An 8,225-nucleotide genomic window follows, 5' to 3' on the forward strand; every position below is an offset into this window, starting at 1 on the left:
TCCTAAATTTCTTTGTTTTGTCTAAGTTTTGTACGTTCTATAAAGTGTTCCACGGTACATAAATTTCCTAACCTTTGATATTTTAAAGAACATACATGATGAGATCAAATAGCTCTCAAAAATAATATTCATATAAAATCAAATTGTACTCTCAAGTCGTTTATGTAGTATTTTAATTTATGATCATTCAAGAAATATATAACATTAGTTGCAGAACATTAGAAGTAATCAAAAGGCAACTTAATTCATTATTTCAAAATAATATGTGGACAGGAAAGTTGATAGGAACTAATTCCTAATAAATTATGGCCTCACCCCTGATTATAAATATACTAACAAGGCTTTGGTTGATAATTATTCATCTACTATATTATAATCACTATATAATTACCAAGTTTTGGCTCTAAGTGGTAATCAAAGCCTCAATATGTATTAAATTATGTAAAGTACTAATTTGATTAATCATCATGAGTCATATCTCATGGCCATAATTTAATCGTATATCCAGTCAGATATATATAGACAGTAAGGCAAATCAGAGCCATGTATATTAATATATTAAGAAAGTATTAATGTGTAGGTCTTGAGTTGCATTGCATCATGTATTCATATTTCATAGCAACATAATTACTTGAACGGGTTTCCACGTCCATAATTTAAAATGTAAATTCGACTATTCAAATGTATTATTAACAAATAATTTAAAAATGGTTGTATTTTTCTTTATTTCCATGAAATGTGTTTTTTTTTTTTTTTTTTTTGTTAAACCGTAGAAGTACTCAATCTTTGCTTCACAATCATTCCAGTTAGTCAGTAAATATTTCCATACAATGGTTACTTACATTATAAGATCTAAAACCATTTACAAGAGCAAATGGAAATTCATGCCATATATGTAACATGTAATAACAAGAAATAAATTCGAGTGATTTTAATCAGTAAAGAACGTAACATATTTGTTTTAGGTTGAAGATATGTGAATTATTCTTAAGCCAAAAAAAAGCACAAGTTAAATAATGTGGTTATTATTGATAGGCTTCTCTTGATCATTAAAGTTGAAGATCAACGTTTATTCTGCGAATTTCTTATTACCATTCACAGTTTTCATTGCAATACAATTTACTTCTTAACAAAAATAAAATGTTTTAGATTCAAATATTGCAATTTACTCTATCTTTTTTTTTTTTTGGGGGGGGGGGGGGGGGGCAAACAAGTGAAAAAACAGAAGAAAAAGTATTAGATTTTGATATTTCAATCTTATCAAATTTTTTTTGTTAAATACTAAATATTATTTATTCAGAAGTTGATTATATGTAACTGAAATCCTCAATATTTCAAACACACTGAGTGTAAATGGTAACATGAAAAACATATTCAGCCATATTCAGCCAGATTCAGCAATTCCGCAGTTACCATTTGCAAAAAACTAAATTCAACCAGATTCAACAGTTTTTCCAACATCAACAGATACATAGTATGTTCATTTCAGATAAAAATTTGGATTATAGCGATTCACAACTCGAATTAAAATATTTTTGGCTATTAAAAATTACACATCAAATTTATATTTTAAAATAAGTTAGATCATACAAATACGATATATGAATAATTCATACACATAAAATCATTACCAGAATCGACAAGAGACATATTTATATTCAGATATCTATAGATAAGTTTAGATAATTTTAATAAATTTTAGATACTTAAATATAATTTTCCAAATTTTTGCAAAAATAACTCATACTTATGCTAAAGTAATATTTAAAATATCAAATTAAAAAAATTGTTAATCATCCTAATCATATTAAGGATTTAAACTACTAGAGAACAATGAAAAATCAATAAGATAATCTATACTATATTATGATGTTTATTTTTAAATTAATTTTTCAATAAAACTTTGACAAAGCTTTCTATTAATTAATTATATCTTTTTAATAGTTCAAAAATTAGATTTGGAAGAACAACTCAATTTTGCTAAAAATATATTAATTCTAGTATTTATTTATTGGTATAAGAGTTTATTAGACAATTAGATAATTTTATCTATTTTATTTAGATATTTTTCCTTAGTTATTCTATTAATATTCGTAATTATTTGACGATATTTTAGTTAAAGTCTTAATTATTTCGACAGATTCTGCTGAAAAGCACAAAAACATTCAGCTATATTCAGCGGTTACCATTTGAAAATGTAAAAATTCAGCCATATTCAGCTAAAAATTACTAAAAATTCAGCCAGATTCAGTAATTCAGCCGGATTCAGCCAGATTCTTCGGTTACCATTTAGACCCACTGTCTTTCATCTTATCATTAAGTACATACATCATACGGTCATATGCAAAGAAAAATACAAACATATTAAATTACTATACCCAAGTGGATTTTAGTGTCATGTATTTGAGTATATAGCCTGGTCAAGTTTACACACTTAGCTCTTGAATAAAATATTAAGAAGAGGAAGTCACTCATTCACGCAATTGAGTAAAGATGTAATAAATAATCTACTTACGTGTATATTAAAAAAATCATAATGAATTGATTAGATAGAAAAAATCCGTTGGATCATTTTTTTTTTTGGAACAAGATTAAGTATTTATATTGTTTTCAAAATTTTTGACAGAAGTAACAAACTACAACACAACACAAACACCAAGAAGTACAAAAGGAAACCCAACAAGCAAAATCCCATATATTGAATTGTTGCCTAATGCCTATTACTGTAGTAACAAAATTACAAAATCATCAAAAGTTTGGTTTTGCAACTAGTTTCCTTTTCTTTTCCTTTTGGTTGAACGTGACCAGCTTCACACTACAAAAAAACTGTACATTTATAGCACCTAATAATAGCACGATTTTCACATTTGCTATCTAAGATGAGTTTGTAATTTGCTTACCATATGATAGCATTTGATAAACGCTATAATAGAGTTTCAATAAGCGGGAAGTAAAATCACTTATACCGCCAAACACTTAGCCAAATTTACTAAAACGCAAAAACTTTCTTCTTCTCTTAACACTTTGTCGCGACTCTCTTCTTCTCTTAACACTTAGAGAAACGAAACCCTTAAACCTTCAAATCTCCAAATCTATCGCCGTCGCCAATTCCGGCGAAATCTCTCGCCGTCGCCGCTCTCTGAAACACCGCCGGATCTAATCTCAGAAGAGCTGATCCAATTGAAGGTGATTTTATCCGACTCTCTCTCACTTTCACTTTACCCAGTTGTCGAAACCCTTAAATCTTCAATTGGAGCTCAAATCTGTTTATGTGTTTCGATTTCCTGATGAAATTGGAACAATAAACGGGTTTTTTTTATGACATGCAAGAGATATGTTTATGTGTTTATGTGTTTGCTCAAACATGTTTAGCTCAAGTCTGTTTATGTGTTTATGTGTTTGCTCAGATCTGTTTATGTGTTTTGATTTGGTCATTATAAGTCTCTACGATTTCGTTTTAGCTTAGTATGTTAACATTTGCAATGAAAGAATAAAAATTTTGGTTATGTATCTGATTTTAGAACATTTGTTTAAGATCCGTTCAAACAAGCATTGCTGTTTCTTATTCTTTTTTGTCAAAAAGAACTTGCTTTACTTCCCTTATTTCCTTCTCCAGTTGTTCAATCTGTATAATTTAAGGTTTACTTTTTAGTTTAGTCGAAATACACATTCTTGGTCAGTATTAAGAGATGCAAGAGTGATTGAAAATTGTTTTCTTTTGAGGCCAGACTCTGGTTGATTGACATACCAAATCCAATTGAGTTTCTTGTTAAAAAGCTCGTAAAACACGCTATGAGTCTGTTTGAGATATGAGTTTTATTTTCTGTATCCGAGCAAAGCTTCTCCACCATTTTACATATAGGTTGTGTATATAAGTTAAGAACATGTTTTGATGATTATAGTTTGGTTGTGTATCTTGGATATTTCATTACTTTGGTTTTGTATATGAAAGTTTGAATATATATATATCGTTTTTATATGAGATCAAACAGTAATATCTTATACTCTTTCTCTACTTATGTTTTGCAGGTGTTGATCAGTGCAATAAAGGAATTTTGAAGCTGTTCTTTATCTCCAATCACAGTACAGGTTAAGTGCTTCTATCTTTGTCTCTTATGATGATTATTTGTATTGCAGTTTCATTACTCTGAATATATAACTCGTTTTTATGACTTTTAAAACTTAAACTCTTTCTCTAACTATGTTTTGCAAGTGTTGCTGAGTGCACTAAAGGAATTTTGAAGGTTTTCTTTATCTCTAATCACAGGACAGGTTAATAGCTTCTTTCTTTGTCTCTTATGATGAGTCTTTGTACTGCAGTTTCATTACTTTGACTATATAAATCGTTTTTAATGACTTTTAAAACTTAAACTCTTTCTCTAATTATGTTTTGCAAGTGTTGCTGAGTGCACTAAAGGAATTTTGAAGGTTTTCTTTATCTCTAATCACAGGACAGGTTAATAGCTTCTTTCTTTGTCTCTTATGATGAGTCTTTGTACTGCAGTTTCATTACTTTGACTATATAAATCGTTTTAAGATCAAACTGTAATATGACTTTTAAAACTTATACTCTTTCTCCAATTATGTTTTGCAAGTGTTGCTGAGTGCATTGATGGAAGTTTAAAGATTTTATTTCTCTCCATTGACAGGACAGGTTAGTAGCTTCTTTCTTTTTGTCTCTTTTGTTTGTTTATTTTTGTCTGGTTGGTTTGTTGTTAATGCTGTTAGGTTGTTTCAAACATACTGTTTTGTTTTGAGTTTGTTTATATTGTTTTAATATATGTGATATGGTTGTTTCTCTCTAGCTCTAAAAGAACGTAGGTATATTTGTGTCTGAATTGTTTTAAAGTACAAAGTTATTTTTTGATGAGTCTGATTTTTTCAATAACTCTGTTCTTATATGATGTTAAGGATACTAAAGGTTTTAAATTAAGCTTATATCATATAATGCTGGACAAAGATTGGGTGCATCTTTGCAGGTATTAAATTTAATTATATAGATGTTAAGTTTTCAATAGGGGTTTGTAGATTTTTTTTATTTCTTTCTTTTTTATTTTTTTTCTCTTCATTCTTAAATGAAGAGCTGATCCAGCTTATCAAAGAGGGGCTTCAGATTTTGTAAGAGTTGTGTCTGCGGCTTTGGTAGATGGTGATATGATTGTATGTCCTTGCATCGACTGTCGTAATATAGATCGTCACATAGGAAGTGTTGTAGTTGACCATCTTGTTAGAAGAGGTATGGATGAGGATTATAAGCGGCGGTCTGATTGGTATCAACATGGAGAGTTAAATTCTGGGGTTGAAGGTGACAGTAAATTCAGTCAAATGGATGAGATATATGGGTTATATCAAGCTGCTGAGTTCATGGATGACGACTTTGTTGGAGATGATGAACCTGATGAGACCGCAGATTGTGAGAACAAGAAAGAAGATGACTTCTTTGCAAAGCTTGCAGATGCTGCATCACCCTTATATCCAAGTTGTGTGAATCACAGTAAACTCTCGGCAATTGTGTCCCTATTTAGACTTAAGACACAAAATGGGTGGTCTGACAAGAGTTTCAATGATCTTTTGGAGACACTATCGGGGATGCTACCGGAGGACAATGTGCTACATACATCACTATATGATGTGAAGAAATTTTTTAAGTCATTTGATATGGGCTACCAGAAGATTGATGCTTGTGTTAATGATTGCTGCTTATTCAGAAAGAAGTACAAGGATCTCGAGAATTGTCCTAAATGCAAAGCTTCTAGATGGAAGACGAACACGGTTAATGGTGAAGTAAAGAAAGGTGTTCCACAGAAAGTGTTACGCTACTTTCCAATAATCCCACGGCTGAAAAGAATGTTTAGATCTGAGGAGATGGCTAAGGACTTGAGGTGGCATCATAGTAACGAGAGCAACGATGGGAAACTCCGCCACCCTGTGGATTCAGTAACATGGGCTCAGATGAATGCAAAATATCCTTCCTTTGCAGCTGAAGAAAGAAATGTGCGGCTTGGTCTTTCAACGGATGGATTTAATCCATTCGACATGAAGAACAACAACTATAGTTGCTGGCCTGTTTTGCTAGTAAACTATAATTTGCCACCAGACTTATGCATGAAGAAGGAGAACATCATGCTTACATTGTTGATACCTGGACCACAACAGCCTGGTAACAGCATTGATGTATACTTAGAGCCGCTCATAGATGATCTAATTCATCTGTGGAACAATGGAGAGACGACATATGATGCATTTAGTAAATCAACTTTTAATCTTAAGGCAATGCTGCTTTGGACGATTAGTGACTTCCCGGCTTATGGGAATCTTGCAGGCTGCAAAGTAAAGGGTCAGATGGCATGTCCATTATGTGGCAAAAATACAGCAGTTTGTGGTTGAAGTTCAACCGAAAACATGTGTATATGTGCCATCGGAAGAGACTGCCAGCAACGCATAGTTTCAGATTAAAGAAGTCATGGTTTGATGGAAAAACTGAACCAGGGATAAAGGGAAAAATATTGACTGGAAAAGAAATTTCTCAAAACCTGAAAAATTTCAAAAATGACTTTGGAAATCTGAAACGATCTGGACGCAAGAGAAAAAAGACTGAGTCTAATGGTATGGAGTCTGATGACGAGGAGTTATCAAGTGAGTCGGAAGATGATGAAGAAGATGAAGTAAATGTAGATGAGGATGAGTTATCAAGATGGAAGAAAAGGTCTATATTTTTCAAGTTACCGTATTGGGAGGTATGTTTAAACTTCGATATTATTTAATTTTCAAATTTTATTCATTAAACTTTGTTTAACGTTAGAGTTAATTATTGTATTTGTTCTATGTATTTTATAGGATCTTCCTGTGAGGCATAACTTAGATCTTATGCATGTAGAAAGGAATGTGGCTGCAAGTATTCATGTAGAAAGGAATGTGGCTGCAAGTATTCTTTCTACTATGTTACATTGTAAGAAATCAAAGGATGGTCTAAATGCAGGATTTGCACCCTAGGATTCAAGGGAAAAGAACATATCTACCTGCAGCTCCTTGGTCTCTATCGAAGAAAGAGAAAAAAATTTTATGTCTCTATCGAAGAAAGAGAAAAAAATTTTATGTAGTCGTCTTGTTGATTTCAAAGGACCAGATGGATACTGCTCAAACATAGCAAGACTGAAATCACATGACTACCACGTATTAATGCAACAACTCCTTCCAGTTGCACTTAAAGGTTTGTTACCTAAAGGTCCACTTAAAGGTTTGTTACCTAAAGGTCCTAGGCTAGCAATTTTACGCTTATGTGCATTCTACAACCAATTGTGTCAGCGAGTAATTGATATGGAGCAGATTGTGGTAATGGAAGCTGAGGTTGTAGTGAATTCTTAAAGAAGTCTACAAACGTACAGGAAAAACTAGATAGAAACACTGACTATGAGAATAGTTCTATACTAGAGGGTCGTCCTATATCCGCAGCCACTTCCATAACTCTCTCAGAAATGGATAAGAAAATAGCTCATCTTGCTGTCATCCAAAATATGGCTGTCGTCGAACCTTATATCGAGTAAGTTCTATACAGTTCTTGTTCTATTATTATTTACAGTTTTATGATAAAGTATCTGATTAAGCTTCTTATTATTAATATTGTACAAGTGAGCACCTTCAGCATCTACAAGACACCAATGGAAGATGCCGACGTGATGCATCAGTTTTATGGGCTATGCATTCTGAGAATTTTGCATCTTGGTTAAAACAGCAGGCAAGTTACATCAAATCTACTATTTTCTGTTGTTATTTCATGTTTTTATGTGTATGTGTCTGATTTGTTATATTTATTTCTCGTAGATACCAATTGATTCAGACAGACATGGAGAAGTTATAAAATGGTTGGCTTACGGTCCACGTTATATGGCACGGTCATATACAGGTTACATAGTGAATGGTCAACGGTTTCATACAAGTTTAGTTGATAGGAAAAATCAGAATAGTGGGGTTTTCTATGAGGCAACAGCAGTCTGTAGGGCTAGTGCGAAAGATACTTCACAAGTGGTTGATTTGGTATCTTACTACGGCAGAGTGATAGACATCATACTATTAGATTATAATGTTTTTTATGTTCCTCTCTTCCGGTGTCACTGGGCAGTAATGGGTAATGGAGCTAAGATAGAAGATGGTTTCACACTAGTTAACATGAATCATAGTCAAGTCTCTTTTTTAAAAGATCCATATATATTAGCATTGCAAGCAAA

At 32.1% G+C, this 8,225-nt stretch overlaps 1 long non-coding RNA gene across 5 annotated transcripts; it reads left to right on the plus strand.

The window, feature by feature from the left end:
• The first annotated feature begins 3,114 nt into the window (after positions 1-3,114).
• On the plus strand, positions 3,115-5,269 carry LOC110228708. Of its 5 annotated transcripts, XR_002332219.1 has the most exons (7): positions 3,115-3,186; positions 4,030-4,089; positions 4,214-4,272; positions 4,398-4,456; positions 4,650-4,654; positions 4,912-4,979; positions 5,082-5,269. It is a non-coding gene; the product is annotated as an uncharacterized LOC110228708 (long non-coding RNA). The 5 variants fall into 5 exon arrangements; XR_002332216.1 differs by having other exon boundaries at positions 4,912-5,269; XR_002332218.1 differs by lacking the exon at positions 4,650-4,654 and having other exon boundaries at positions 4,452-4,456.
• Positions 5,270-8,225: the final 2,956 nt, after the last annotated feature.

This window comes from Arabidopsis lyrata (genome assembly GCF_000004255.2).
Source record: "Arabidopsis lyrata subsp. lyrata unplaced genomic scaffold ARALYscaffold_5, whole genome shotgun sequence".
Classification (NCBI taxonomy): Eukaryota; Viridiplantae; Streptophyta; class Magnoliopsida; order Brassicales; family Brassicaceae; genus Arabidopsis; species Arabidopsis lyrata.